The sequence below is a fragment of the Vidua chalybeata genome, chromosome 12 (assembly GCF_026979565.1).
Source record: "Vidua chalybeata isolate OUT-0048 chromosome 12, bVidCha1 merged haplotype, whole genome shotgun sequence".
Classification (NCBI taxonomy): Eukaryota; Metazoa; Chordata; class Aves; order Passeriformes; family Viduidae; genus Vidua; species Vidua chalybeata.
In genome coordinates, this window is record NC_071541.1 from 4055582 (window position 1) to 4077433 (window position 21852).

General features: G+C 49.2%; 1 long non-coding RNA gene across 1 annotated transcript in view; it reads left to right on the top strand.

Moving 5' to 3' along the window:
• The first annotated feature begins 3667 nt into the window (after positions 1-3667).
• LOC128794184 (uncharacterized) overlaps positions 3668-21852 on the top strand; it is a 46830-nt gene continuing 28645 nt past the window's right edge. The window contains exon 1 of the long non-coding RNA XR_008433021.1: positions 3668-3702. This is a non-coding gene — a long non-coding RNA (uncharacterized LOC128794184). The remainder of the gene's footprint in view (positions 3703-21852) is intronic.

Consider the following 21852-nt stretch of genomic DNA (forward strand, 5'->3'; position numbering starts at 1 on the left):
TTCCAAGAGATGCTGTCTCTCAGAAGAGGTCAGGATAGGAGGCCCTGAAAGATGTTTTTCTGTGGGTGAGAAAGTGGAACAAAAAAAGCTTTTTTTCAAAATAATATAAATGTTTAATGTAGTCTCTACATGTAGACAAATACCTGGGGAAGAACTTGTATTAAAATACCTTTTTAATCATATTTTCTATCCCTCAAGGTGGTGTTTGCATCCTACAGTGTACATGTTCCCTCTTTGATTGGTTTCCTCTCCTGAAGTCAAGCTGCATCTTGGCAGTGCTTTGTGCATCTCCAGTGCTGCACGAGTGTCCAGCACACGGTGTTTCATCGGTCATGGACTTTCAGCAAGATTGGATGTGTCGTGGAGTTTGCCAATTCACGTACGGCACGTAATTATATTCAGGAAGCAATAGGAATTAAATGACATTAATTCCCATGAATATTCATTTAAGAATCTCGACCAAATTCAGGCAGATTAATAGTCTAACGAAAATACAATGGCTATTCATTGCCCCCACAGGAAAAGGAAATATGTATTGGCTGGCAGCTCAGGCCAAATGGAAATGTGCTATAGAAAAGTTATCTCTGGGTGGCTTCTGGTACAGTGGCGGCTGGAGGGACACCTCGAGGAGCAGAGAGGATTAGTGTGGGTACGGACATGGGGAGCTTTTCCCAACCACTAGGAACCCAGAGGAGTCTGGGGTGAATCCAAGACTCATGTCTCTGCACTGCCCATGCAAATCCAAACCAACTCCGACTGCAGTGGAGCTTCTCTGGACTCACAGCAGAGCAAAATGTCATTTATTCTGTGCCTGACTCCCGCTGCCCTGTGCGTGGAGCCAGGCTGCAGCCTGCTCTGCCTGGATCGTGGTGCTGCGGGGCAGCACAGCCATTTCTTTCCCTTACAAGCAGCACCAAGCTGGCTGTGCTGCTGGCTGCCTGCTCTGCCACAGCTCAGCACCAGCACCAGCCCTCGGGGTGGCTGTGGGGCAGCCCTGTCCTGCCAGGCACCTCCTGGCACATGGAAGCTCAGTTCTGTTCCAGCTTGTCCTCCCGGCACAGGCCAGGGCATGGCTTCTACTGTGGCCAGGGAAACTGGGAAAGTATAATAGTAAAAGCAGATGAAGGATGCAAATGCATTTGCAACTGAGGGATCAGAATTTGGTATGCTGGAAACCCCCCTCCCCAACAACAGTATTTCATTTAATTTCATTTCATTAAAAAAAAAAAAAAAATCCAGGTTTGGTTATAGCTCTCATTTGGGAGAATTTTTCATTTAGTAAGACAAGCCAACTTGAGACCTTAGCTGTGTCCCATTATCTCTTTGTGGGACTTCCCCATTTGGAGAACAGATCCAGCTTCCACAAAAGCTGGTGCAAGTGCTGCCAGAGCATAGGATTTAGTGTCTAAGCTGAGGTTTGCACCTTTTAAAATTCCCCCTCGTAGGCAAATTGACCTTTCCTGCCCTTGAAGTTCTCTGAGCAAAAGAAAAGTCCAGTTATTTTACCTTGCACGTGTGTACCATGTGATGAGTGGAGCTGCATTTTCTACTTTTTTGAAGGTTATTTGTTGCCAGACTGATCTGACTTGCCCTGACTACACTGAAAACAAGGAAATGTGGAAAGCAGCAACCACCATCTTGCCAAGAAGGGGTTTTGCCTCAAGTTGCAGTATGAGCATACTCACAGGGCTGCTTCTGCTTGTGCTTATTTGAAACAAAAGTCAGATAATCATAAAACTAGGCTGTAAATCCAATGTACATTTCTCTTTATGTCCACCAACTTTTTGGGGCAGTACATGGTGTGTATCTCATCTTTTCATGTCTGATGTAAAAGGTAAAATAACAGCTGAGTACCCACATGGGCTTTGCACCTACGCAGGAGTGCCAAGTGGGCCAGGAACCCGCTGTGCAGCCTGGTGAGGTGCTCTGCAAAGCCTCATAAACCAGTGACTAAGGCGGAAAGGACTCCAAGGCTTGGCTCCTGGGACATTGGAGGTGTGGCATTACAGTAGCTTGGAAAACATTCTGACTTTATAACAAGTAACACCTATAATTACAGAGGCGTCATCACCTTCATATTTTTATTTTTTTTTTAGCTAACAAGCTGTACTTGTAGCCTGTGTACATCCCTGCCAAAATCTGCGAAGCATTTGCTCTTGGGATGGTTCTGCCGGTGGTGGGAATATCAAGCATCTTTCTCCAGGCACTTGTAAAACAATACAGCAGTAAACAATTCAAGCACAATTAGCAGCTACATAGGGAGAGGGGGAGGGAGAAGTCCCACCGCTGGTACTGTCTGTGGAATTAATCATGTTTTACAGAGTTGATATACTGGCTTGGATGTGTGAAGTTAAAAACAGGAGATGAAGAAGTAGCCAGTAAGTGTTTATTCGAGGATGAAATGTAAAATAAGTATTGTTTTGTAGCTGTAGAGAGGAAAGTGTTTAAAAAATGCTTTTTTTACAGGTTTAGCTCTGTTTTCTTCCTACTGAAGAAACAGATGAACTAAAAAATATAACAAGATTATGTTCACTTTTAAAGCTGGTGGTCCTGCCAGGTCACACAAACCCCGGTGTATCCTGCGGTACCGGGGCTGCAGAAGCGGGATGCTGAACGCTCCGCTCCCGGCTCTCGCCCGTCCCCGGTCCCGAGCGCTCCCCGCCGGTCTGAGCGCACCGCTCCGGCAGCGGCGCGAGGAGCATCACCTCCGCAAATATTTATTTGCAGCGATTTTCCGCTCTTAATTATTTAAAATATAATGAATTACGCATAAGTACCTCGCTATTAGGGTAATTCCAGGTCTTAATTGCTGCCAGAGCGGCTCCCGCCGTTCCGCCGGGAGGTGGCGCCGCGGGCCCGGCGCTGCTGCCGGAGCCGCCGGGGCCGGGCGGGGGACGGGGACCGGGCTCCGGGACTAGGGGAGAGGCTGGGCGCAGCGCGGAGCTCCCGCGGGCGCGGTTCGCCCCGCGGTAGCGCTCCTGACAGTGTGTGAAACCATCGCCCCCGGCCCCGGGTCCGTCCCGCGGGCAGCCACACGCGATCGCCCAAAAAACAGGGAGGGAAGAAAGCCGGGCGGGTCAAGGAAAAGAGTTTTTTCCCCGAACGAGTCGGTCGCTCGGTAACTTCGCGGCCGCCCGCTGGCTCCCGCCCGCAGCGCCGGGCAGGTCGCGCTCCATCCCCGCGGGGCGCCCGACGACCGACCCCCGTCCCGCCGGCGCCGCGGTGCTGCCGGCAGCGGGCCGGGGTCCCGGGCAGGGCAGGGCAGGGCAAGGGGCTGCCCGGCGGGGCCGCTCCCCTCGCCTGCTCCGGCCGCCGTCAAGGGAGCCCCCGCGCCGCCGGAGGTTCCAAATCCGCGAAGGCCGTCGGTGCTGCTAAAATTCGCGGTGCACGAGTGCCGGAGCCGCAGGGCTGGGGCAGCCGGGTGGTCCCGGCTCTGCCCCCTCTCGCGCTCTCCCCTCTCCTGGGTAACCCCGACGGCGCGGCCGGAGCGCTGCCGCTCCGCGCACCCACCGAGATGCGGACCCACTCCCGCGGAGCGGCTCCGGGCGGGCACCCAGCCCGGTCCCCGGGACGGTCAGTCCCGCTCAGCGGCCGGTGCGCGCCGCTGCGCACCCGCGCAGTGTGTCTAAGCGGTGTTTGCGCCCACAGCGGCGGGCGCTGCGGGGGGAACGCAGGCAGCGCCCGCTTCGCCGCTCCGCGCAGGTAAGGCGGCTCCGCGGGTACCTGCGGAGGGCACTCCGGGGTCCCCCGCATGCCTCAACTCCGCTGGCCTGATGCCCCGCTGCCTCCCGCGCGGCTGCGGAAAAGTTGGTAGGGGTGCGCAGCGCTGCGCCCCCGCCGACGGGGCGGCCCCGGCCCGGGCGCTGAGCTGTCCCTCGGGGTGCTGAGGGGTGCGCAGGGATGCGCAGCGCTGCGCGCCGCGCTCCACCGCCACTTTCTCTTCCCCGTGGGGCCGCCCCGCCTCCCCCGGCCCGGCCCCCCCCGCCCCCCCGGCCGTCCTCCGCGGAGCTCCGCGCCTGCGGGGCTCTCGCCCTTCACCCCCTGCGCGCTTCACCCCCCGCTTGTATTATTTTATTTTTTTTTTTTTATTATTATTTTTCCCTTGCGCCGAGCCTTGTTTACCCAGCAGGTGGATGTGACGTCAGAGACTGACAACAGCAAAAAATAACAACATCTCCCTCCGCGGGGGTGTCGTGGGCCGTCCCCGGCCCGCCCGCGCGGGGCTGCGCGGGGCGGGGAGGGGGCGCGGGGCGGCGCGGGGCGGGGGCGCGGCGGGGCGGCGTGCGGGGCCCGCGGGCGCGGCGCCGGGCGGAGGGCTCTATTGTTATTTACCGAGCGGCGGAGCACGCCGCCGCGCCGCCCGGGCTCGGCGTGCCGGAGGGACGGGAGGGAGGGACGGGACGGAGGCAGCCCCGCGCCGCTCCGCGCCGCCGCCCGCCCGCGCCGCGGCCGCGCCGTGCTGGGCAGCGGCAGGGCCGAGTCCTGCGGGTGAGTCCGGCGCCCCCCGACACTTTCCCCGCTCCTCCGGGGCTGTTGCACTTTTCCCCCCGCCGGCCCCACGTGCCCGGCCGCCCCTCCCCGACCGCCGCCGCGGTACCGGGGGGGGGGGGTGGAGGGATGTGGGGCGGCGTTGCGCGGATGCGGAGCCCCCTCCCCGGGCTGCGGGGCCGCCCGCACCCCCTCCCCGCCCACTTTGGAAACTTCCCCCCCGCCCCGCGCTGCGCGCACTCCCCGCCGTGGTGGGATGCGGCGCGTCCCGCCCCCCTCCCATCCCTATTCGTGCTTTCCGCGTGTTTTCCGCCGGGTCCTTCCGCGCCGCCGCGCAAGGGGCGCGTACGCCCCAACTTCGGCACTCGGAGCAAGAAGTTGCGGTGGGGCCGCGCCCCCCCCAGCCCCCCCGCGCTGTGCCCGGCTGCCCGTTCCCCCCTTCCCGGGCACCTGTTGCGGCTTTACGCCCGCGCAGCCCCTTCCGCAGACGCGGAGCCCCGCGCCGCGCATCCGCCCCCACCGCGGGTCCCTGGGACGCGTTGCGCCCATCCCCCCCCCCCCATTTCTTGTTCTTCTTTTTTTTTTTTTTTTTTTTTTTTTTTAAACGAAGTGTTTGAATAAACACCCGCGCCTCCTCAGCTCAGCCCGGCGCAACTTCTCACTGCGCGGGTGCGGACCGCGCATCCTTCACGCGCGTGTGTGTGCGCACGTCCCCCTCCCGCGCAGCCCCGCGGTGCGGAGCCTCGGGACGGAGCCGCGGCTCGCTGCGCGCCGCGGAGCCGCCGCCGGTGCCCGGTAAGTAGGGCCGCCCCGCGCACCTGCCGGCCCGCGCTGCGCGGCCGCGTCCCCGGGCAGCGGAGGGGTGCGCGCTGCAGGCGGCCGAGCGGCGTGTCCGCGCCTCCCTCCTCCCCACCCCCGCCCCGCCGGTTTGTGGGTTTCTTTCTTTCCTGGAAAAAAAAAAAAAAAAAAAAAAGCAAAAAAAAAAAAAAAAAAAAAAAAACCAAAACAACAGAACCCCAAACCAACCCAACGAGCGGGGCGCGGGCAGCTGCGCGGGCAGGGCTCCGCGGGGCGCAGCGCAGCCCCCTCCGCACAGCCCGGCAGCTATTAATGACCGGGCGGCCGCGGCGCGGAGAGCATCGCCGGGCGGGCTGCGGAGCGCCGCGCTTTCAGCGACTCTTCTGCTGCCGCTTCGCTGTAATGATTTTAATTGCGTGTTTTTGCTTTGAGTGAACCAAGCCGAGCGAGATTACTTTTTTTTTTGTTTTTCCTTTTTTCCCCCGTCCTTTTCCCCCCTGGTTCCCTCTGAGCCTGGCAGCGGCGGCAGCGCGCAGCCCTCCCGTCCCTACCCGAGGCATCTGCCGCCTGCGAGCGCTCTCTGAGCCGCTTCTGTAGAGAAGCTGGAGCCCAACTTCTGTGCTCAGAAGTTCAAGGTTTCATTTTTAGTAACTGTTCTCGGAGTGAGTAATGGATGTGTACTGCTCGTAGCATGTCGTCTACACCATATAGCCTGCTGATTTCTGGGGTGCTGGATGGTTCTTAATATTAAAACAGTTCTCTAAACTGTGTTTCCTTTCCATACAGTTTTTCTAAACTTGGATTTTACCTGATTTGACCAAATGTTGGTCGCTAGTGACAGATGCTTAATCAGACAAAGTTACAAGCATGTCATTGAAGAAACTTTTTTACCTGTGCTGTTGATCCACGGCTTACTTTAATATTTTGGAAAACAGGCATTTTGCTTGGTTTAGTATTATTTTTACAGTTTTTGTCACTGCTGAGAAGCTCTTACGTTTTGTAAGTTTGAGAGAGCCTGAAATAACGCAAGTTCCCAGAGAAGCGAGTGTGGGCAAGGAGGTACCGTGCATCTCGGCAGCTAGATTTGGGGGAAGACAGGGAAATCGGGGCTACTCGTTTCAGCTTCTCTCCTCTAAAGCTTTTCCCCTGCACATTTTGTTTGAGCTATCTCCCAACCATATTGAATGGACCAGGGCACTGGGGGAGGAAGCTCTCCACTAGTTACCATTCAAAAGGTGTCGGCTAAAATCTCATTGCAAAAAGGTATTGTAGCTTTAACATCTTGCATTGGCAGCATTCTTCCCCCTTAGTCTTTGGATTAGTCATTGTATGAGAGACAGGAAAAAAAAAATCACTTTTTTTTTTTTTTCTGGAAAAAGTAAAGTAAACAGCCTCCAACAAGTGAACCTTGACAACCCAGATTAAGGAAGGCAGGAGAGATCAAACAAAGCTGCTGCTGGGCTGTTGTCAGGAGCTGCCTCACTGAAAGCTCTGGACTATTCGATCAGGCAGCAAGGCTATATGTTCACTTATGCAGAAATGGACCATTACAAATGCTGATCTTTGTTGTGAAACCAAAGGATAACTCTGAGAAAAATAACTGTTATTTCAAACAAGGCTTTCTGTTGCTTACGGTTCTGATTGCAAACTTAGTTTTCTGTGCATGGGCTGGGGTTTGGGGTTTGTTTGTTTTTTTTTTAAAGTGATGATGGTTTGAAGTGCATTTTTATACTTTCAGAGTGACTTAGGATTTGATTATGTTTATGCTGTCTAGAGCTGCAGAAAAGAAGACATTAAAGTAGTGCAATGCAGAAAAAACAGAGTTCTCTGGAATTCAGCTTTTATTTCTGGATCGCTGAATTGTAAGGAAACGTGGATTTGTTTTTTTTCTCTCTGTGTGTAAGTTCTGTGTTGGTGTATAATAGAGGAGTTTGGTTCTGATTAAGCACTGTATATTGGATGACTGCATTCCTAGAGTTTGGAAAACTTGTAATACCTTTCCTTCAAACGTTTTGCCAAGAAGTCAGGATGGACCTTGGTTTTGATACGCCGGGATTTTTATAAGATTATGTGTAATGTGTCTTCATGGCTGTATCACAGAGATTGTTACTGTGTAGTTTTTTAGTGGAAATACCAGTAAAGAGTATTAATAGACACTTGATTTTACTTCAGTAAGCAGTTAGCATTTAGGTACCAATTGAAATGAACCAGGGGAGTGAGGTTAGTTTTGTTGTGTGACAGTTTCACGTTTGTATTCAAACACTTGAACTCAAACTTTAAATATGTGTCCCTTTCATTCCTTTAAAGTATTCTAAAACAATGGAAATATCTATTAAAAAAAAATCCAAGTAAGAGGCTGTTACCTTAATGTATATTAATCAGGAGGCAGACCAAGTGCACATCTGCTGAAGAATTAAGAAATCCTAAATCTTTTTGCATAAGCATTTTTTTAATTAGCAGTGCAGATCTCACAATAAGGACTTTATACTTTCTGTAAGGTAAGGTTTCATAACTGTCCTGCATAACTTACTCTAAAGCCTGTAGATTTTTTTATGGTATATATTTTAAATAGACAATAAAAAGTATGTGCATTAAACATGCACATGTATGCTATTAAGCCATTTTGCGTAATGTGTAATGTGTTTTAACATCTATAAACATTTTCTGCTTAAATCAGTTCCACCAGTAACCGTAACACAGCTGGGTTTTGCCCTGGTAGGAGAAGGAGCAGGGAAGTTGAGCAGGGAATTGTGCATTGGACATTAGCGTGCAGCATACGCCGCAGTATGCGTTTCTCTTGGAGTGGATCACCTTTTTCCAGAGCTAAAATTCGCATTATCATCCTTGATGTGATATACTGTTAATATTTGTAGCTCCTGAATTACTCCTGTTTCATAGCACTGTAAAAATTATGAAAAGGCTGGTAGTAAAAGGGCAAGTACATGGAATGTATCTAGTGTTTAGTATTCGTACCTCTTGTGGTCATTTATATCGAGAGTTTGAACTGGATAACACAATTCCCTTTGTGAAATATCTGATGAGCATGTATTTGTGTATCAAATGAAATAACATAATGCGCACACATATGTAGGATATGTATGTAAAATACAGTTGTTTCGGCAAGGCTGTCCGGTTATTTATGGGCATAATGATACTTCTGTCATCTTAAATTTTCTCCAAGAAGCTTTAATAAATTTAAATAGATTATACGCTGTCAGAAAATAGTATAAATTTTGTTTACGATTCACTTGCTTTAAGGTACTTATACTAAAGAAGCTCATTTAACCCCAAGACTGAGGAGCATTAAGTGGTGAGAGGAGTCTGCTGAAGAGCTGCTGCTGCCCTTTGCTCTTGTGATAATCTTAAATTACTACAATTTAATTGCAACTTCAAGGCACTGAGCTGAAATATTTTTATGCAGCTGAGCCAGGGCTGAAGAAGGCTCGGTGGGGTTTTTGCAGGTAGCTGGGTGTCTTTTGGAAGTGCAGCGTTTGTTCAGGCCTCTCCCGCCCTTCCCAGCACATCCAGCATCGTGTGTGCAGGGACAGGGCGCCTGGGAGGGAGCTTTCCTGGGGGTTCCCACTGCCGAGGGAGCGGGATCAGGCCCTGCAGGGCTCGGGTGCACGAGGGTTTTGTTTGCTGTCTGTACTTAAGCTGAATTAAATAGCGCATTTTAATTATCCCTCAGATGAGCCTTGCTCTCAGGTTGCTTCCCAGAGCTTCTCCCTGCGAGCCTCTGCTGGGGAAGCAGGTGGGAAGGGGCTGCTGGCTGGAGGGGAAGCCCGGGGGTGGTCAGCAGTGTGGGGACACGGTGGCACCCTGCTCTGAACATGGCCCGTGGCCATGGTGTGGTCCCCGTGTCCCCAGGGGTGAGCTCAGGGTGCAGTTGGCTGCGCTGGGCCTGATCCAGAGTGTGCTGGCATCAGCTGGGGCTTCTCCTGATGTCGCTGCCTTTGGCTTTTGGTCTGTGCCACTAACTCCTATCACTGAAACTTTTTCTCCCCCTCCCTCCACGTCTAGTAGCGTGTTTTCACACCCGGCGAGCGCTTCGGCAGAGATGTGATACGCAGGAGAAGCCAGAAAGCACTTGCTAGGTGTAATTTAGAGACGCTGTGCACTAGGGATCAGCAGCATCTTCGAGACCGTTCTTAGAGGTCCTGGCAAGCAAACTTTATTCCAGTGCTTCGAAAGGTATGGCCAGACTGGGAGCCCTTAACGTTGTGCCACCGAGGACGCGCGTCAGCGCCGGCCGTGCTGAGGCACAGCGGTGTTCAAATCGTGAGTCTGATTGTTTTCCTGTTGGCCAGATCCTTGTGAAGCGTCTCGTTGCAAGAAGAGACGGAGAAGATCTTGTGGTTGCTAGAAGTGGTTGGTTTTGTGCTGACAGAAGTGCTGCTCGCAGCCTGCTCGCTGCGCGGTTCGATTCCCACAGCTCGCTGTGCTGGGAATTGCAGCTCCTGCAGGTAACAAGGTGATGCCAGTGTAGAGAGAGGGGGGAAAAAAGCCAGCATGGAATAAACCATGCAGTCATTAGAGGAGAAACTTAATTGTGAGATAGCTGTAGTCTTTTACTTTAAAAATATATATTTTGTGCTGTAGAGGAATCGGTTGTACTGTTTTGCGGAGATCAGTTATTTGTTGGTTGGGATTTCTGGAGTGGTTTAACATGTGCTCTTTTTCCTTACTCCAGCACTGGAGCTCCCAAGTCAGAAAAGCTGCTGGCTCTGCTCGTGTGCAGCCTTCTCTGCAAATGTGCTCTAGGGTTTTGTCTTTCTGTACTGCTGGCACGGGTCTCTTCCATGCATGCAAGTGAGCAGGCTTATGTCTAATGGCTGTTTGGATGTGGCAAGTATCCAGAATAATCTTGATGACTTTTTGTTCCGCGTCATTCTGCAAACGAAGACGGGATTCTATGGAAAATGGGCAAGGAGAAGAGCATGGGCAAAATCAGTTTCTCTCTAAGAGGCACCTGAGGAGGACTAAATAATTTTTCTCCTCTCATTGACCCTCCTGGTGCATCTCCATTTTAGTGCCTTGAAATTGCAATTAAGTTGTAGTAATTTAAGATTATTGCAAGAGTGCAAAGGGCAGTAGAAGCTCTTTAGAAGTCTCATCTCAACACTTAATGCTCCTCAGTCAGGGGGTTAAATGAGTTTCCTCAATGTGAGTACTTAAAGTAACTAAATCGTAAACAAAATTTATACTATATTCTGACAACTAATAATCTATTTAAATTACATTAAAGTATGTGTGTGAAAATTTAATTAAAGGCAGAAATACTGTCAAGCCCTGTAAATATCTTGACAGATCTACTGAAATGGAACCCATATCGAAAAATATTTACATAGATCTGATAGGCTACAGTGTTTTTGGGAGTGCTATTCTGAAACGAATTGTGGGCTTTTTTTCCCTTCCAGTTTTCCATTCAGTTGCAATGGTCTCGGGAAGCAAGACAAATAAATACCCAGAATGTTTTATTCGGATGATTCTCCCGTGTATCGTTTACTGCTAATGGTGCTGTCTGGACAATGCTTGTCGCTGGAGTGTTTTTATTAGGAGAACCTGTTCCTCAATAATTAATTTAATTCAGAGGCACTGAATTAAAAAAATGGGCACTGAAATGAAAAAAACTGGCACTGAAAACTGGGGCTCCGCAGCATCCGCAGTGTGTCTGCGCTGGACATGCCGTCTGTGAATCAACTTTCTCCTGGGTGCGTGTCCCAGAGCATGGTGCTGCAGCATCTCCTGCACTGCTGTGACTCTAAGTTGAATTGATTTTTCAGGTAGAAAGAGCTTACAACCTTTTTTCCAAGGGTTTGAACTCTATATGGACGTGTTCCCCAAAGTGCACATGGGGCACAGCACCCTCTTGCTGGTGCATTTGCAGGCATATCTGCTGTGGTATGTGGTCCAGGCTGTTTCTGAGATGAAGAATGTTTTGCCCCAGGTAAAACTAGGTCTGTCTGAAGCTTCAGCCAGACTTTGGCCCTTCTTAAAACCCACTGGCTGGAATTCTGCAGGTGGTTTTGCTGGGAAGGTGCAGCGTGAGCCACGCTTTCTCATCACCCCATCATGGGTTGGAGCAAACTCCAGTTTATCCTGGCTGGAGTGTACACCCTGGAGCTGCAGGGTCGCAGGAGGAGGATTTGGGCATGGAGAGAGGGATGTGATGGGAGTGTGGTGCTGAGGAGCCCAGGCCAGGTGCTGGGCACTGAGCGCTGACAGCCCGACAGAAGGTGGCACAGTGTGGCAGGTTGGCTGCAGCCTCCAATGGCATCGTTAGTTTTCCCCTCTTCGCCAGACATTTCCTTTCATGTTGGATCTGAGTTTTAGCTGTACTTCCCGATCAGTCTTGTCATCTTGTTGCTAACAATTAGGGTCAAGTGTCTTTCCTTGGGCTCTCCGCAGTCTTCGTGTTGGTGTCCCTCCCCCAGCTCCCTGGCTAAGCTGTTTGTTCATTAATTAGTGGATGGGGCATATTAACACATCAGTAAACCGGAGTAGTCAGAGTTCCCGAGGCATCTTGGGAAGCCCTCTCCGGTTTTATGTGACCGGACATGCACTATTGCTGATTTAGATAGCGGAGCCGATGATGCCAAAGTGTTGTTAAGAGAGAGATAAATAGAGAGAGCCCAGCAGTAAGCAGAATGTCATGTCTCTATTAAAAAGCTTGTGATAAAGGAAGATAAAACGGTGAGGGGGGATTGCTGGAGTGTTCAGAGCAGCCACTAAACATCTGATCACAAAAATCGATGCTGAATTCCCTTTCCTGTACAACACTTGCCTGAAGAATTCTGTCTGAGCCCGGGTCTGGTTGCAGCGAGCAGTGGAGCCCTGAAAGGACTTTTGTTCTTGCCAGAACGACGGCTGGGGGTTCTCAGGGATTCAGGAGCTGTCTGAGCTGAGATTCAAACATCCCTCCCCGGTTCCTTTTGAAGTGGTGTTCCTGGGATGCTGATGAAGTTGTTCCAGGCTCACGCTGGGGCTTGTTGCTCTGTGCTGCCTCGTACCTGGATTTCCTGGGTGCCCAGGCCACCTGCCTTTCTGTCACTCTGGACGTCAGGCCTTGGCAGAATAACACAGAGGCAGATTTTTGTCTATTGGTTTTTTCCCTTGCCTGGGTGCAGGGGCTGCTCTGCGGAAGTGAATAAATGGAACTGATTCTAAAGAAACCAGCGGTCGCAGCAGACGGGAGAGGAGCGGGGTTAATTCTCCCAGTGCAGTAAAACGTTAAATCATCACAGCCTTGTTTGCTGAAAGGATGTTGATCATTCCATTAAGGAGGATTAAGTAATTAACTGATATTTCTTTAGGAACCCATGTCAGTTTTAAAAAGCATCTTCCTGGTGTCGCACAGTGAATGTGAAGTGTATGTTTTTCTGCTGCTGGAAAGCTGGGAGATGAGCATGAGTGAGACACCTCTTCCTAAGGATCTTCTGGGAATTCCAAGGGAGCAGAAATAGGGAGAGGGGTTTTCAACTAAAATGTGCTGTTCCAATAGATTTTTGATAGCAAGGTTGTCTTTTATGGATTTTGTCCGGTGGGCCTGCTGTGAACTCATTTCAAGGGTATTCTGTTTGGGATTAAGAAGTTAAAATCTTCTTGAAGTGTTCCTTTTGGAGCTTGCATTTTTATTTTTAATAATAGTTTTTATGTTGTAATAGTGAGCTCACTGACAGTGAGTCATGAACTCTGTCTTCCATGAACCTCATGACAAATCTCTGTTAGCCGCTCGGGCAGCTCGTCCAGCCCAGTTCCCACGTTTTATACTTGGGCTGGAAAGAAAAATTCCATTAAAGTCAGTCTTGTAGATCCTCCTTTTCCTCCTGTGGAAGAAATCCCCTTAAAAGCAGTGCAGTGCAGGGGGCTGTGGGGCATCATGGAGTGTCCCCAGACACTGGGCTTGGAGCACATTGAAGCTGGGTCTGGCTGGGAAAGGCTGGCAGTGCAGTGGAGCATGTGCCTGGCCAGGGTTTTGATGTTGGCTGGTGCTCAGTCAGGTCAGAATTGTGTTTCGGGGACGATGCACAGGCATGTAGAGCAGCAGGCGGGCAGAGGAGGACAGTGACAGTATTTTTTCACTGTTTCATTTTTGAAGGATCAGATTGAAGCCCCTGGATGAGAGGAGCAGGGGGCTGTGTGAGCACTCCTGCATCCTGTGCTCCCAAGCTCACTGCCAGGGTTCGATCCATTTTTTGCCTCAGCAAATCACAGAATTTGGGATTAACCTCATCACATCGCTGCTGTTTCTTGTATAATGGTCCCAACCTCTAATACTGCAGTTAGTGATACTGAAACTACACCCAAACTGAAATTTTCTGTGCAAGAGATGGATTCTGGCTGGCAAATAGCATAACCCAGTGGCACCAATTGTGTTAGTATTGATGCTTTCTGCTTTCATAGCAGCTCTCCTTCTCAAGCAGGGCTCCTTCAGACAGTACCATGCAAACTGTTGATCAGTCCACTGTAAATTATTCCTCCCCCTCGGGTCAATTTCATAAATAGTTGTATTTCCATAACACAGGCAGATTCAGTTTCAGTTATGTGGCCTGGGCTCTAAATACCCCTGTTGAAAGCATGGGAGCTCCCTTGGATGGACTTAGTTAAAACAAACAAACAAACAAACAAACAAAACCCAAAATTGAAATAAAATCAGTTTGGTATATAATAAAGTCTTAGAATGTTCATGTGTGTAACACATAAGAAACTCTCTGGATGTTTGTGCAGAACATCATGGCCTGTACCTGCATTAGCAGATTTAGAAGAGAGATTTTTCTCAGTAAGTTTTGCAATAGTAATAATGTCTTAACAGCTTTAGTAATTAATTTTAATCAGAGAGTTGTCAGGGGCCCTATCCTGCTGTCATTGAATTAAATGAGTACTGGGAGAAGGTGGCTCTGAAATCGCTCGTAATAAATTGGTTTTGTTAGTTTTTAATGATATGCCTGTGCATGTGTGTTCAGATAATATATATTAAAGTTTGTAAAGCTCCTGAGTTGTAGGTTTGGAAAAGAGAAAATGTATTTTTCAGTGAAAAATTATGTGATACCTAAAAGGCTTTCAAAGAGGAATGTCAGAAATATGCAGCAAAATTATTGTTTGTACAAGTATTTTAAAGTTTTTCTCCGGAGTTTTCTGAAGTCCAGCAGTGTGAGGAATGATGGTCTTGCTCAGGAAACCTTTCTAATCCATCATTTTATTTACAGGATTTAACTGAGAATGGGAGAAACCCATCTTGGTATATTTCAGCTGATTTTTACCATGTTATCTGTTCTGATTTTTTTTTTCTTCACTTCTATAAAACTGGTATCTGCAGCATTCAAAAATACTATTTCATATAAGTTAAAATGGAGCATTGCCTGTCAATTAAACTAAAATATCTTAAGCCTATCCAGTGTATTCCTGGCATTAAGCAGTCAGAGAGGCTAAATATTTCCTATTTATTTTTCAGATTGGCTGGAGTATAGTCTTTCAGGAAAAGGGTCCTCAGCCAGTTGAAGGGGAAATCTGATTTTTCAGCAAGTGCTTTATATTTACTGAGGGATTCTGAGTGTGCAGAAGCATGCTGCATGGAAATGGAAATTTACTGTCTAGGATTTTTAGGGATTTTAATCGATGCCATTAGATAGAGGCACGCTCATAGAGAGGTAAACTAGTAAATCTGAACAAACTGAAAAATGGTAGCTATAGGTGTCTGGCTCTGTTATCAAACTTGCTGCCTAAGCCAGAGTTTATGCACTGTGATAATGCTAATGACCAGCAGGGCCAATGATGCATGACTGGAGGAAATCAGTGGTATAATCAGAAAAAGTTATCAGGTTTTTGTCATTAAATATTACTGATAAATAATACACTTCATTTTGAGTAGATAGGATGTGTTTAATTCTGATGTGGAGAGTTTCAATTTAATAAGGAGCATTGCTGAGTAAAATGATAATCTTTTCTAATTTAAAGGGAAAAATAAAAATGCATTTGTTTCAGCATAACCTCCTGGCAGCCACCATCCACTGCTGCTGTCTTCACTGGGGTCTGATAGTGAGGAATATTCACAGCACTTTGAGGTGGCTGCTTATAGCAAGATGTTTTATCTAAGTTACTACTTTGTGCAGAATTAATTACATGAGGCCAGAACCAAAGGGGTTCTGTTTAGTATAAACTAGGTAAAATCTTTCATTTTCTGCTTAAAAATGTGAGTGTTGCAGCAAATATAAACTCTATGCTCCATGCAGTGATTCCCTACAGAGCAGTCTGCCTGTCCAGGCAGTAACAGGAGGGAAGGGATGAGGACAAAAGATAGAGATAAATTAGATCTCGTTTTGCAACTTATCTTTTAAGTCAGTGGGAGAACAAGGAAGAGAAGTAGAGCTTAAACTGAAGGAAGAGGGATATTAATAGTCTCTATAAAGGACAGTTTGCACCAGGAAAAAAGAAAAAAAATCTGCTTAGCTTTTTTTAGCAAAACAGGCTAACACCCAGAGTAAATCTGTGTCATTAACTGAAGCAGTGCGTGATTTTTAGAGCATCTCTGCTCCTCGTGTGCGCCAGTGCCTGCGGAGGCTCGTCCCTGGGCTGGAGGCAGATGTGGTGCAGCCTCTGCCCTGAGGAGGCTTCTCTTGCCAGCTGCAGAACCTCTGTCTGGGTCAGCCCATGGCCCTGTTTGAGCAGATACCACCAGTTTAGCCCAACGAGTGGCTTTGTAACAGGGCCAGGATCTTCCCACCGCCCCTTGGAGTCGTGCTCGAGCGCTGAATCTCAGCTCGAGTTTCCAGAATTAGATGGCACAGTGAGTAAACACAGCGTACTTGCCAGTTCTCACATCCTCTTTTGCAGCAAGTATTGCAGCAAATCCTGCAGGTTTGACTCATCTCTGAAGTTCTTCACTGATATGAAACAGATCTCGTCTGCCTCTCTCAAAAGAGCTGGGAATGTGGCCTCAGCTCCTGAGCTCACAGTCCTTCTGGACATGAACAGTTTGCTTGAGTTGGCCTCTCAGAAACTTGGGCAGCTCTGAGTAACTTTAGCTGGAGTTACGAGCCTGTATCTACTGGTAAAATTTGGCCTGCAGTTAATCCTTTATTGAAAGCTTCATGGAAATATTTCATTCTTGCTATGCACAAATATTTACATTCTGGTAGGAAGATTTCTTTTTCCCCTTCCATTTCTTTGTGGTGTTTTTTTTTTTTTTTTTGTCCTGGTTGATGCCATAAGCACAAGGAATGTATAATGCTTTGTTAGGTGACAAGTAATATTCAAGTTTCCATCTTACATTTATCATAGGTCTGAAAGAAAAAAAAAAAGTCTGCCCGTATTGGAAGTATTTGTTGGATTTGTTGGATTGTAGGCTGGGATGGAGATTCTGCTTAACACGTGGGTAAATTGGCAGGGGAAGGTCATACAGGGCAGAAAACTTTCCTGGGTAAATAGAAGTGGTGTCAGGTACAGCCCCTGTGTTAAGAACAGCACGTCTCAGTGTTTCTGTTCATCGGCGTTGAATCACCTCCGCATGTTTCAACCTCTGCCTGGTGGCTGCTCTCGGCAGATTGAGGAGGAGGACACATCGCTCACAATGGTCCACACGTGTGCCGTGACTCAGGCGCGCTCACAACTTCATGACACGCGTCAAATGAGAATTGTTTCCTTGCAGAGCCTTTGCCTCCTTTGTTTTTTCTCAGATGAAAGCTACTTTCAGTTTGACTGTTTGACAGCGCGCTTGGTGCCACAGAGAGCGAGGGCTTGGTTCGCTTTGCAGTTGAGTAGATTCAGACATCTCAGCTTCTCCCTGGGTGTGCTTCCCGTTGCATCCCCTGTGCTTCAGCTGACCAGAGGTGAGGCTGCACAGGAAGCTGGACCAGTGGAAAACTAGCTTAAGTGGGAAAGAAATGTTTTCTGCCAGTTGAACATCCTCATTGGATCCTGGAGATCAGAGGAGGGTCTGAAGGGGTCAGGACCACCCCCTTGGCCACTTGATTGTGTTTGCTGTAACGTGAGACCTCTGCCAGAGGCTTTGTGTCTGGATGTGCTCTTCTCAGTCTGGGCAGAGGATCTGCTGGTGGGACCACCCTGCCAAAGCTGTCAAGTGTGGGTTTCCTCTAACTGTTAATGTGATGCTGCTCCCTTAGTGCCAGGTACTGGAGTTGTCACTATTCATGTCCTGGCATCATGTATTCTTTGGGTTTCCTTCTTCCCTGTGAGCTGTGGATGATGAGCTGGTCCAGAGGGTGGGAATTTGTGATGAGGGCACTGAGATACCCTGGTTACTGGCTGCTGTTGTTTCTTCTTGTTTTTATAATAACTTATCTGTGTGATAAGCAAACGCAACTGCACATAAAACTCAGATAAAGCTGTGCCCAGCCTGCCGTGCGCCTGTGGAGTCAGAGCCAGGCTGATAAGGAAAGAGGTGGCCAGAGCTCAGGAACAAGTTGACTCCAGAAAGGGTCTGTCCCATGCCCTGTGCTCACTGGGTGCTGTGCAGGATGGGTGTGCGGGGTGTGTGTGGCATGGGGGTGTCTGGGGAGCGCGGGTGGCCGTGGTGGCTCTGGTGCAGGGACAGCCACAGGCAGTGTCACTGGCCGGGCTGCTGGTGAGCCCAGGTGTTGGTGTGCACTGGCATCCACTCAGGCTTCCAGTGGGGCTTTGAGTAAAGCTTTGAATACAGTTTATGTTTTTCCTGCTTTTGATATGGGTGCAGGTGCACATTAATAGGAAGTGGAAGTGGAGGAGCCCTGAGGGAGCCTTGCTCGAGCCATGCCGAGCAGGTACAGCCCACGAGTCTTATCACCTTGTGATAACCTGGCATGGTGGTGGCATGCCCGTGTCACGGGATTATGGGGCTGAGGTATGCTGCAGTTTGGCAGGGGCCTGGTCCCTCTGCCCTGCTGTGTGCTCAGGGTTGGTCTCCCTCCCCCTGTGGAGGCACCTTCTTGTCCCTGAGAGCTTCTCTTCCCTTGCTGTCCCTATGCTCCGATGCAGGTGGATCAGAAGAGTGTTTTGGGAGGGGTTGGCACCACAGAGCAGCACTGCAGGGTGTCCCTGACTGCCCCCAAGCCTTGCTGTGTGACCAGTGTCTGCTGATGAGGTGAGGTGGGCATTCTCCATGCCCCATCAGAGCCAATGGATAATTTTGGGGGAGGCTGGAGCGAGGAGAGTCCTCAGTGGTGCGAGGAGAGGCCGGGTGCCCACTGGCCAGGGCTGAGCCTGGGGCTTTCATTGTCAGTGGGGTCCTTGGGCACTGGTGGAGACTGGCTGTGCTGTGTCCAGGGAAGTGAGACCCAGCCCAGCCCGCAGCTGCCTGCCCTGGGGCCTCCCTGGTGTTGCACAAAGTCATTTGCCTTCTCCAGCTGACTTCAGCCTGTTCACTGCCTGTTTTGGCATTGCCTTGTTGAGGAATTGGAATGTGCAGTCTGTGAAGTGAGGCAGCAAAGTGTTAACCCTCACTTTTAATTATTATCTTTGTTTTTGGAAAGGAGTAGCAGCCAGAATAAAATATTTAGTAGGAATAAAATTATTTTGTTCCTGCTTGGCTTGTGCCCGACCTGAGGTGTGGATATCCCGGGGAGTGGCTCATGTGCAGGTGAGCAGAGCTGTGGTCCTGAACCCCTCCTGTCCTCACCCCCTCTTTTCACCATGTGCTGAGGTTCCATATTCTTCATGGGCAATTATTGTGTGCTCCTAAATTACCCTCACCTTGCATTGGGGTTATTCACTGTTCATTCTTACGTGTCAACACCTCATCTGATTGGAACCTTAATTGCTCTGTGTGCTCCTGTATCTTCCCCTCACCTCCTGGACCAGAGGGAGGGTTTGTTGCAGGGAGAGTCCAAGCCAGTGTTAATCAGGGTATGGGCTCTGCCACTTCCCAGGCTGCACGTGCAGTGAGTGCCTGGAAAAATGCCCCTCCAAGTCATGACAAATTAAGCATTGCAGACAGATGCAGGGATGAAGCTCTGTGAGGAGATGTGCGACTTGGATCCAAGAGTTGTGAGATGTGCAAAGATGGAAAGGAAAGCAAACTACTCATCCAACACATGGAGGCTGTGGTGCTTGTGCCCCAGGGTGCTCCAGTGCAGCCATCCAAAGGCTGCTGAGATCTCTCTTGTCCCACCCATGTCCCTGTCACCATAGTGCTGCAGGAGCTGGGCGTGCCATTTTTGTTATTATCAAGGTAAGTAAGGTAAACCCCATTTTTCTCTAGCGTGGCAGAACTCTGTTTAATTCAATTTTTCAAAGCAATGAGAGTTAATTCGTAGATTTAGGATCACTAAAGCTGGAAAAGACCTCTAAGATCGTTGAGTCCAACCATTCATGGTACCCCATCAATAAATAAAGGGCTGCTTGAAAGCCCTGAGCATCCTGTGTGTGCCCCACTGTCCCTGTCAGGGCCTCCACGTGTGCTGCGTGCACTGAATCACATCTGCTGCGTGAGCGGGAGTGTGCAGGAGGAGACCAAGACTTCTGAATGGCAGAAATTAGTCTGAGGAGGAGAAATTAATAGAAGGCAAATGAAGAATTCCTGCATTCACACAGCTCGTTATGCAGAGCCATCATCATGGCAAAGAAATGGGAGGACCCTCTGTGGCCAATTGGGGTGTCCAACAGCAATAGTGTAGGATATGTCTTCCAGCCTGAATTGAAAAAAAGAAAAAAAATTAGGTAGTGGTTGATTGCCTCTTGGTTTTAGATAAGTGTAGTATTGAGTGCAAATTAAAAACAACCTTGAAACTGCACAGATTCATAAAACTGTACATTGGGATTTTAAAAATTACCTCCATTGGAAACCTGGAAGCATCTGTTACATAATTAATGCACTTAAAAATATATTCTATTTATGATTAATCCAGCACTGTAGTGTGTGCTAGTTAAATGCCTGGATCCCAGCGTGCAGTGCGAGGAAAGAAATGCAGTTGTAATCTATTTGATGGTTATGGGAAAGGACATTTGCTACAAATAAATACATTTTCCTTAGTCTTTTTATTTGTCAGGGCCAAGCTTATGTCTGTTGTGCTGAGTTGGTTGACTGGTAAATGTTTTTGAGATTTATGCTGATAATTTTGTAGATCTACTGGAAAAAATAACTCAAGAATAATTAGAGAGATTGACCATACAGTAATGTACTACATGGGTGACAACGTTGATGATCTTGGGTATGGTCTATACAATTAACAGTGCTAAGGCTTAGTACTGCAGAGCTCTTCAAACACTCTCGGAGTTACACAAATGCTGTAGGGGATGCACGTCTCTCCTTGCCAAAGTTACTGGATGCCTTGGGTCTCCTCTCCAGAGAAGTACTCCAAGCTGAGACCTCTGGGTGAGAGTGATGGAGCAGGCACAGCAAGCACAAGTATGACCTGACAAACCTCAGCCTGCACAGATTTTTTAATCAGAAAGGTTTTAGGGGCTCTGTAGCCTTATTTTTTTTTGGAGACTTTGAGTTGGCATCCAGCCATGGGGTCCTGGAGCAGTTTCTGGCATCTCACTTCCTCTGACAGATTTTTCTCTCTACCCTCAGTTTCTGTTCCCTTTTTTACTCTCACCCTTCATTGGACACTGTCTTGTCAGGTTGGTGCCAACTAAAATCCTTTTCTTCCATCTTACTTTCATTCCTGTCTGTAAAGCCTGCAAGCTGTTACAATGGCCCTTAGGTCTGCTGTATTCCAGAGTGGTGGTCCCACCTTGTGGAGTGCTGTGGGTGGCCATGGGTCCTGTGTTTCCCTGCCTGCCTCGGGCTGGCTGAGCATCCCAGGTGGAGCAGCAAGAGCTGCACGGTGCTGTGGAAGTCTGTTAAAAGCTGCTTTTACAAATTTTTTTTTTTTTTTTTTTTTAAAGTGAACAATTGTGTGTGTTAGCTCAGGAAGGATTTTGAGATTGAGTGCTGAAGGTCCTGTGCTGTATGGCTGCTGGATTGTGAAGAGGGTCACCTGTGTTGAATCCACACGTGCCCTTGGGCGTCCCTGCCATCAGCAGCGTGGCACGGTGTGGATGGACATTGGCACCTCTACCTGTTGGGCTCTGCCCTCGTGCCCCAGACCTGCGTGGAGACGAGGTAGTAGTGATGGGGAGGGGAGGACAGCTGTCTCCCATCTGCCTTTGGTGTCCCCGTGCCCAGCTGTGTGGTGTTTCTGTGCCATACTCAGTGTGGGTGCTGGAGGCTGCAGGGATGTGAGGGGTGTGCAGCTGCCTGGCTCTGCTCCGCCGCCCTCTTCTCCATCGCTGACACTGGCAGCCGGTTCCTAATGAACTCAGCTTTCCACTTACTGTTGGTTGTCTTGTTTCTGCACTTCAGAGTCCCTGATGCCCCTTCAAAATGTAACGAGGGAGGAGCGAGCCTGGTTTTGTGGGAGGCGGAGATGCTGAGAAGCCTTTACCTGTGGTCTGTGCCCTGGGCTCGTCCTCGCCATTAATCCCGATGGAAACGTTTCTTCTGACTTTTCCCACTGTATAATGCAAAGCCTTGTTATCTCTGCAGTACAAAAATGCACTCAGCATGGGCTTTTCCTTTAGTCCTGAGGAGAGATGGATGTTGAGATACGTGTGCATAGGCCGTATTTCAAGCAAATTAGGGCAAAAAAA